The sequence below is a fragment of the Palaemon carinicauda genome, chromosome 20 (genome assembly GCF_036898095.1).
Source record: "Palaemon carinicauda isolate YSFRI2023 chromosome 20, ASM3689809v2, whole genome shotgun sequence".
NCBI classification, from domain to species: Eukaryota; Metazoa; Arthropoda; class Malacostraca; order Decapoda; family Palaemonidae; genus Palaemon; species Palaemon carinicauda.
Window position 1 is genome coordinate 54,373,225 of NC_090744.1, and position 8,931 is coordinate 54,382,155.

Here is an 8,931-nt window from a genome sequence, read left to right on the forward strand (position 1 = left end):
TCTCAAGCCTGATATATGATCTTGAAGCAGTGCACAATATTGAAATGACTCCTTCAAAATTCACGCAAAGTTAAGCTGGTACTTTGCGTGACATTAAGACACCGCTTAAATAAGTGCATGGTTTAGAGCTTCTAAAAATTAGAGATGACTTGCTGGTCCATGGGCTGGAGGATAAGGGTGGTGTTTGGTGGAAGATACTAGTTGATGATATCATCTTCGAGTCCTGGGGGGTGAGCGAGAGCATTATCCAAGCAAAGTAAGCACTTTAAAGGTAAATTCCTCTCCTAAAGGTACTTCTTGACAGCAGGGACAAAAACTTGATTTACTCAGTCAAGTAAGAAATTCCTTCATAGGCTTGTGTCCAGGCATTTTCATCTCTTCGGCGGTGATATTTGTCCGACTAGGCATCTTTTTTTCCAAAACAGACCTTTTTCATCACAATTGAAAACTTTCTGCTCTACGTAGCCTTCATCCTTCACGATCTTTTCAAACTTCTTAAGAAAATCGTTAGCAGCCTTGGTGTCCAAACTTGAAGCCTCTCCATGCCGAACGAGTAAATGAATCCAGTCCGTCTCTTAATTTTCTCGAACCAAACGCAAGACGCCTTGAATTCTTCCATCGTCGGATCATTTGAAATCTCCCCCGCATCATCCGCAGAGGCCGCCGCCTTTAAGTCAAAATATATAGCGCTGCCCTTCTCACAAATGATCGTTTTAGTGATCGTATCGCCAATAATCCCTTTGTCCTTTATCCATATCAACAAAAGGCGTTCCATCTCTTTTATTTTATTTTATTTAATATATTTTAATAACGGTCAAAGTATATATCGTATAGTTATGCTGGAAAATCAACACTATGAGTGTTTTTTTTTTTTTGTTGGGGGGGGGGGTGTATATCAGTTATATTTCAGGGTAATACTATATAGCCAATGATTGTGTAAAGATCCTTTGCTGATACTTTGCTAATGAAATTTTTTTTCCTTTTTTTAATAGACTATCTCTCTTCATGCTAGTTTCATCTTTCGTATAAGAACATAAATGGCTATTATCCTTTTAAAATTTTAAAGCTCATATATCTCTAAAATATATAGCGATAGGGAAAAATTTCTGGTATTTAACTAAAAGCTTTCTCAATATCAATATTTTTTTTAAACTGGGTCATATTGTTAAAACCACTCGGTTATTGATAAAAACAATTAAAGCAATGCTTGGTTCATTACAAGACTTCTCTTGGATGCCCATCAAGTAGACATCCATGTAAAATAATTCATTCCACTTCATATCGGGTCCAAATCCTCTATTCCTGTAAATGGGGTGAGAGCCAATACCAATAATAATTGAGACCAAGACTGGCTGAAATAATTTTTAAAAATATATATCTTCTGACCACAGGTAGTAAACATTTCCTGTTTTCATATATTTTGCATAATCAGTGAGATGAAAAGATGGGTAATAGGTATATGAATAAAAAAAATGAAAGAAAATAGTAAAATATATCTTACAAATCTATAGTTTTAGATCATACATATAGTATGTGAATTAGTAAGAAAAAGATCAAAGAGAAGAACCGCAGTGGACAATAAACTGTCAAATTATTGTAGGTTTATCAAACTCAGCTTCGAAGGGAGCTCAGCTGCGAGATACAATTTATGAATGAAATAATTTCACGAGTAATGGTTAGGGTGACCTTTGAATGAGGATGAGCAATGGAATCCAAGACATCTACGATAATATCACATTAACTTCTGGAATCTCAGAATTCACAAAATAGAAAAGAAGAAGATATTTCTAAATAAAAAAAAAATACAATTTCTAGACAAATCTTTATGGTGTGAGTTTTTGTGTATGTACTCTTGTACATTTAGCAATTCCCAGATAAGGGAAGTTAATTCACAATATATAACTCCACTTTTTTATTGAAAAAAAGAAAGACCTCAAAAGTGACTGTCACAAAGGAAAACCGTATTGAAGAACTCTCATGTGTTCTTTTTTTTATATTTTTTTTCTAAAGATCAGTCAACAAAAGCAGTTTTCCTCGGTTTTAACTAGTTTGAGAATACAGTTAAGTTGCTTTAGACACTTGAAATATTTTTTTTTTACTCGTATTCATGGTGCACATGTTTGAAAAGGCTTAGAGAGAGAGAGAGAGAGAGAGAGAGAGAGAGAGAGAGAGAGAAAGAGAGAGAGAGAGCCTTACCTTATTGCCTTATTTTATGTTTGGGTTCCCCATGTCCCTCAGTGAGAGGCACCTCGTATATCCACCAGAGAGTTGCTAATGCATCTTCCGGTGTATTTTGCATCTTCCAGTTTTGGATGGTCTGGGATTCATCTTAGGTCTGTATCGAGCTTATAATTAAACACATCTACGCTCAATCCTGATATGATTCTTAGAAGAGCTGGCAGCACATTAAATAGTAGCTGCATTATCGATGCTGGTGCGTAGTGGATTAATGTCCTGTGCACCTTCCTTAGTTTTCCTGGTATATATTTTGGCACTATTAATCTACCTCAGCTTGCTCTTTTTGATATTTTTAGCTCCATGATGTTTTCAGTAATTCCTTCTATTTGCTTCCATGCTTGTATTATCATGTAGCGTTCTCTTCTCCTTTCAAGACAGTATAGTTTAAAAATTTGCAGTTTTTCCCAGTAGTCAAGGTCCTTAACTTCTTCAATTCTAGCAGTATAGGACCTTTGTACACTCTCTATTTGTGTGATATCCTTTTGGTAGTGTGGGTACCATATCATATTGCAGTACTCGAGTGTACTACGTACATAAGTTTTGTAAAGCATGATCATGTGTTCAGCTTTTCTTGTTTTAAAGTGTCTGAATAACATTCCCATTTTTGCTTTACATTTAGCCAACAGTGTTGCTATTTGGTCGTTGCTTAACATATTCCTATTTAACATTACACCAAGGTCTTTAATTGCTTCCTCGTTTGTGATTGTCTCGTTATTAGGTCCCTTGTATGCATATACCATTCCTTCTCCGAAAGAGAGAGAGAGAGAGAGAGAGAGAGAGAGAGAGAGAGAGAGAGCGACTCTTTTTAAAGTTTTAGTTATTCTAGTTTTTTATGAAATTAAATATACTGTAGGGGCATTTGGAAACGACAGAGCTTACTGATTTTTTACATAAATAAATAAAAAGCAACAATTTTTCCATTATGTATACTATATTCAGTTTATCCTCTAGATAATTATCGATTTTGCTATGTTGACAATATTTCTCAACTTCGAATAATGTTATAGATCAAAGGAACAATGTTTGATAGGTAAGGACATTGCCAGAGAAGTATACTGCATGGAGATACAGGGTTTTGGGCCATCATTTTTCGGGAATGTTAGGAGAAAATTGGTAGATGATGAATGATTAAAAAATAATAATGTTCTAATAATGATAATATATATATATATATATATGTGTGTGTATATACATATATATATATATACATATATATATATATATATATACATGTGTGTATATATATATATATATATATGTGTGTGTGTGTGTGTATATATATATATATATATATATATATATATATATATATATATAAGAGGGAAATCAAGGAACAAAGAGATGATGAACTTTGATACTACAAAAGGATTTTCTTTATATTTAGTAAAAAATAAACTATTCCAAGAAAAAGAGCCATAAATTAGGTTAATATTAATTTTAGATATTCGATGTGATTAACTTGAGAGGAGAACAAAAACGCGGCAACCATATCGACGATGTGAAACGGGACGTCACTCACTGAAAAAAAAAAAATGAAAATCAAATATTCAAACACTAAACTTCAATATTAAAAAAAAAAAAACTGCAATTCAGTAACCAATATGAAAAGGACTGAAATTTACCAAAAAGACCCTTTTCCATTTGGGGACAAAAAGAATGGATAAAAATCTTTCTTCTTCAAAACGAGTAAAAAAAAAAATATATGAAAATAGGTATTGTTTACTTCTCAAGTCATAGTACAGATTTTCTGCAGTTGACATCTCTGTTTGGACTATTGACATTTTCCATTGTATTCCTAGAAACAGCTCTCTCTCTCTCTCTCTCTCTCTCTCTCTCTCTCTCTCTCTCTCTCTGACTTGTCTAGGTTTATCATATTATTATTTAAAACTTACTTAATCTGTCCTGACATTCAGTATAACTAAATTTAAGTGTAGCAGTTTCAAAAGGTAATTAGTATCCTTTCATAGGAAATTAATTCAATGAGTGTTAGCGTGTCTGTATATTACTATAGTCTATATCTGGACGCAAGTATTCTACGACCTTCCCCATTACTTTGAACATAAACAAATATATATATATATATATATATATATATCTATATATATATATATATATATATATAATGAGAACTGATATGCAATTCTTCTTGATAATGATATAAAGTGACTGTTAATCATTTCTTATCATGATGATGATAGTAATATAGAATGGTTACGACTGTACGTTATTATCATTATTACAAGCTAATATATAACACTAGATGGAAAAAACAAGATGCCATAACCCCATGGGCTCTAACAGGAAAAAATAGCCCATGGGTGTGGGAAGTTTTCTCGTCACGACAAGTCTATAATATTGAAAGTTTCTGATCCACCAGGTCCTCACAGATTAGATCAATAAACTGCATCTTATTTTCGCTCACAAGTTAAAACACATTTTGAGGTGGAAACTGTATGTTGGAACCTTTAGATGTAGGTTCTAGTTGTACCCTTGGATCTTCGGTTCTGTGTTGACTCTTTGATACTGTTTGGATTTACAGTAGAAAATATATTGCCACATAGCCTTATTTGTAGTAAAATATTATATGAAAGCCCAGGGAAAAAAAATATTTCTCCCGCTTCCGAAAACTAGACAAATGTATTTCTCTATAATAATCCATATAGTAATATTCTTTGTGTCAATAAGGACTAGTTTTGATTCTATATTACTATAATATATAATTTACTGTAATTATTAAGCCACATTTCTTGTATCAGCAACTAGTCTGATAGGTCTAACTTTACAACACTTAGCAGTTGAATTTTGAAGATAGATATTAGGGTTTAATTTTATATCTGCTTTCTGAAAAACATGAAATATTTCTACCATAACATTATGCCTTAAATTTCAGCTATATATATATATATATATATATGTGTGTGTGTGTGTGTGTGTGTGTGTGTGTGTATATATATACCTGAACGGGTCCCGGATAGAACTCCAATAACTGTCTACCAAAAAAAGATCTGTCTAACAGTCAAGTTGAGTGAGGCATTTTAAGCGAGCTTTTCAGGAAGAGGAATCTGGACTAATTGAATGTGATATTAACCCATGAATTGACTAAAATACTGTGTGTGTGTAAGAGAGAGAGAGAGAGAGAGAGAGAGAGAGAGAGAGAGAGAGAGAGAGAGAGAATCGTGTTATAAATTTTTCTAATCCCATAATACATATAGGCTAGACCTTGTGCGCCTCTATATTGTGAGCCTAGGTATTTTAGTTTATGAGCGTAATAGCAACAAGGAGTTAACAAGCGATATGAGAGAGGGGAAAATAGGCTCAATCAAAATTAATTATATGAAGATGGTAACAATTACCAAGTGTTTCATATACATGGGATTACAAAATAAATTCTTTATACTAAAGAATGCATACAATAATCATAATTTAAGGTTTATAAACATGGTTTGCAAATAGAGAAATCAAAATTTTTATATTCAAAGTCAATTGATAATAAAATAAAAAAAAATTTGTTTGAGAAGATATAAAATGCTCTCTCTCTCTCTCTCTCTCTCTCTCTCTCTCTCTCTCTCTCTCTCTATAATATGATAGCGTTTTTCACGGACCACCTAATGCATCACTCAATGAAATTTATGATTCAATAGATCATATTTTAGATTATATATCAAGCTTTTATTTACCATGTTATCTGATTGTAAATTTTAATGTCGACTTGTTAAATACTAATATCAATGTAATTTCTTTTATTAATATGTTCCATTTTTTACAATTTCCTTCAAAGTATATTAAAGCCAACTAGAGTAACCTTTACCTCTGCAACATTAATTGACCACATATGGTCAAATGACATTCACAATTACATGAAAAGTTGTACATTTTATTCCACTATGAGTGACCATTTCCCGGTATTTGGTCTTCTTTCAACAGTTGCCTTTAACAATATATCATATGTGCAAGTAACTAGAGAATTATTACTAGTAATAAGGTTGCAACTTTCATAGAAGAATGAAAAAAAATTAGGTGGGTTTCAGAATTAGCTAATACGGAAGGAGTTGAAAAATATATTTGATTTATACATGGACACATTCAAGAGACTATAAAACATCAATTTCCAAATAAAATAATTTTTGGGTAAAGAAAAACATAATGAAAAACAAATATAAAATAAAAGAAAACATCGTAACAAGTTAAAAAAGTTATGCAAAAAATGGCCGCTAACATATGAAACAATTATACCAACCGTGTGTCACACGATCGTACATAGTTCAATGTGTATATATTAAGCTTATATCTTTGCTCTTCCCTCTTACTAAAAAGAGCCTGAAAAAAAGTCTGTTTTTCTCATCAGTAACGGTGTCTGTTTTGAACATGATATTTCTTGTTGCTTTGACCTTTTGTATATAAAAGAGAGTGTTCTATAATAAACTCACTCAGTTGCTTTCATCCAGTCTTTGAGTCACAACCTTCTCTCGGCCCGTCACATTAGTGAACCCGGAAGTCGACTCGCTCCTACCGCCTTCAACCCCCTCTTCCCCCTCCATCGCTGGTACTATGGCAGACTCTGTGGAAGTTATTGCTGCGACTTCCCCATTGAAACTTTGTTCATTCGCCAGCGGAAAGGCGTTTGCTTGGTTTCTGCACGCAGAAGTCCTGTTTCGCATCAAGGGCGTGACTCGCTCAACCACCAAAGCAGATTATGTTCTCGTGGGGATACCCGGGGACACCTTCCCGGAAATATCCGACTAGCTTTTTGAACAAGGAGACACCCCAATAGCGTATGACGCCCTCGAAACATACCTTCTGCAGCAGTACTCGCCGTCGTCAGGCGCCCGTATATCAAAGTTTGTTCAGCTCTCGCAACAACCGTTGGGGGACCAAAGGTCTTCGCTCGCCCTCAGGGAAATGATCAGTATTCCTCGCCTGCAACCTGCCACAGACGGCTCTCCTCTTAAGGTGAAAATACTTCCTACCCTTGAGATACGTCGTTTACCGGAACCAATACACGATGCCATACCCGATGTCAATAATTTACCAAAAAAGGACTTGATGACCAAAGCTGACGGCCTTATGGACAGCCACTTCAAGACCTCCATCAACGCCTCCACCCCAAACGAAGAGGACGCCTATTCATCGTCAACCGAAGCTGACGTGAATACCGTACGACATATATGCCTACCCCATGACGTGCCGAAGCGGCGACAAAGCCACCCACCACCCACCACTTGCTCGCGCCCCAACCAACGACTTCTACAGCCACTTACTACCTTCCATCCGCGCAGTTTTGCTACTACCACTTAAGATTCGGGGCAACCAAAAACAAATGTGACAAGGATTGTCAGTGGCCAAAAAACCTGTAAGTAGGCCATCGCTCGTGGCGGTGTCCTCACGTGTTTCTAATCTTTTCTTTTTACATAATGCAGTAATGGGCGTGCGATTTTTGGTACACACAGTTGCTTGTCGTTCTCTTTTGCCAATGGAACTCTTCAGGACACGACATAGTCTGTCTACGTCTACCGACGTCCGCTTGGTTACTGCCAACAGATCTGCGATACCCACCTACGGTTATGAGAACCTCACATTAACGTTCGGAAATAGTAAATTTAATTGGAAGTTTCTAGTTGCTGACGTCACATTGCCAATCCTCGGTGCGGATTTCCTCTCTCATTTCCACCTTCTGGTCGATGTCGCCCACCGACCATTGGTCACCGCAGACTCGTACTTGTCGACACCTCTTCAACACGCCCCCTCCAACCTCGCTCTCCATATCAGCGTACCCATGGATGCCTATGCCCACCTACTCACGTCGTACCCAGAAGTTTTCCGTCCAGAACTTCGCCAAACGCCCACGGGTCTGGTAAAGCACGGTATTTATCACAATATCAAGACGACGGGACCACCAGTCTTCGCAAAATGCAGACGTCTGGCACCGGAATAATTGGCAGTCACTAAACAGACGTTCGCCGAAATGGAGGAAATGGGGCTTTGCCAAAAGGCCTCCAGCCCATGGTCGTCACCCTTACACATCGTTCTGAAGAAAGACGGCTCCCTTCGTCCATGCAGGGATTACAGGCCCCTGAACATGCAAACATAACCGGATCACTACTCCCTCCCAAACATTGCCGACGTGACCTCCTACCTGCAAAAAGTGAAGGTTTTCTCTACGTTCGACCTCCCAAAGGGGTATTATTAGGTCCCTATGAACCCAGAAGACATCCCCAAGACAGTCATCCCCACTCTGTTTGGTACATACACCTTCAATTACTCCTGTTTTGGCCTTCGTAATGCTGGGGCCAAGTTTCAACGTCTCATGGATGGCATCTTAGGGGACCTCCCCTTCAGTGTATGTTATGTGGACGACATACTTGTGTTCTCCTCAAAAGAGGAACACCTCCGTCACCTGCGCATCGTGCTCGACCGCCTGCAACAAAACGGCCTTGTAGTCCGGTACGACAAGTGTACCTTAGGCGCCAACGAAGTGTCAATCTTAGGGCACCGCATCACTCCTGAAGGAGTCCATCCCCTTCCTGAGAAGGCAACAGCCGTTAAGGACTTCCCAGCACCCTCGACCGTCAAAGCTCTGCAGGAATTCTTGGACATGATCAACTATTATCACCGTTTTCTGCCAGCCATTGCTGCCATTCTTGCTCTCCTCTACGATTCCCTCAAGGGCAGGCCAAAGGATCTGAAGTGGGGTCC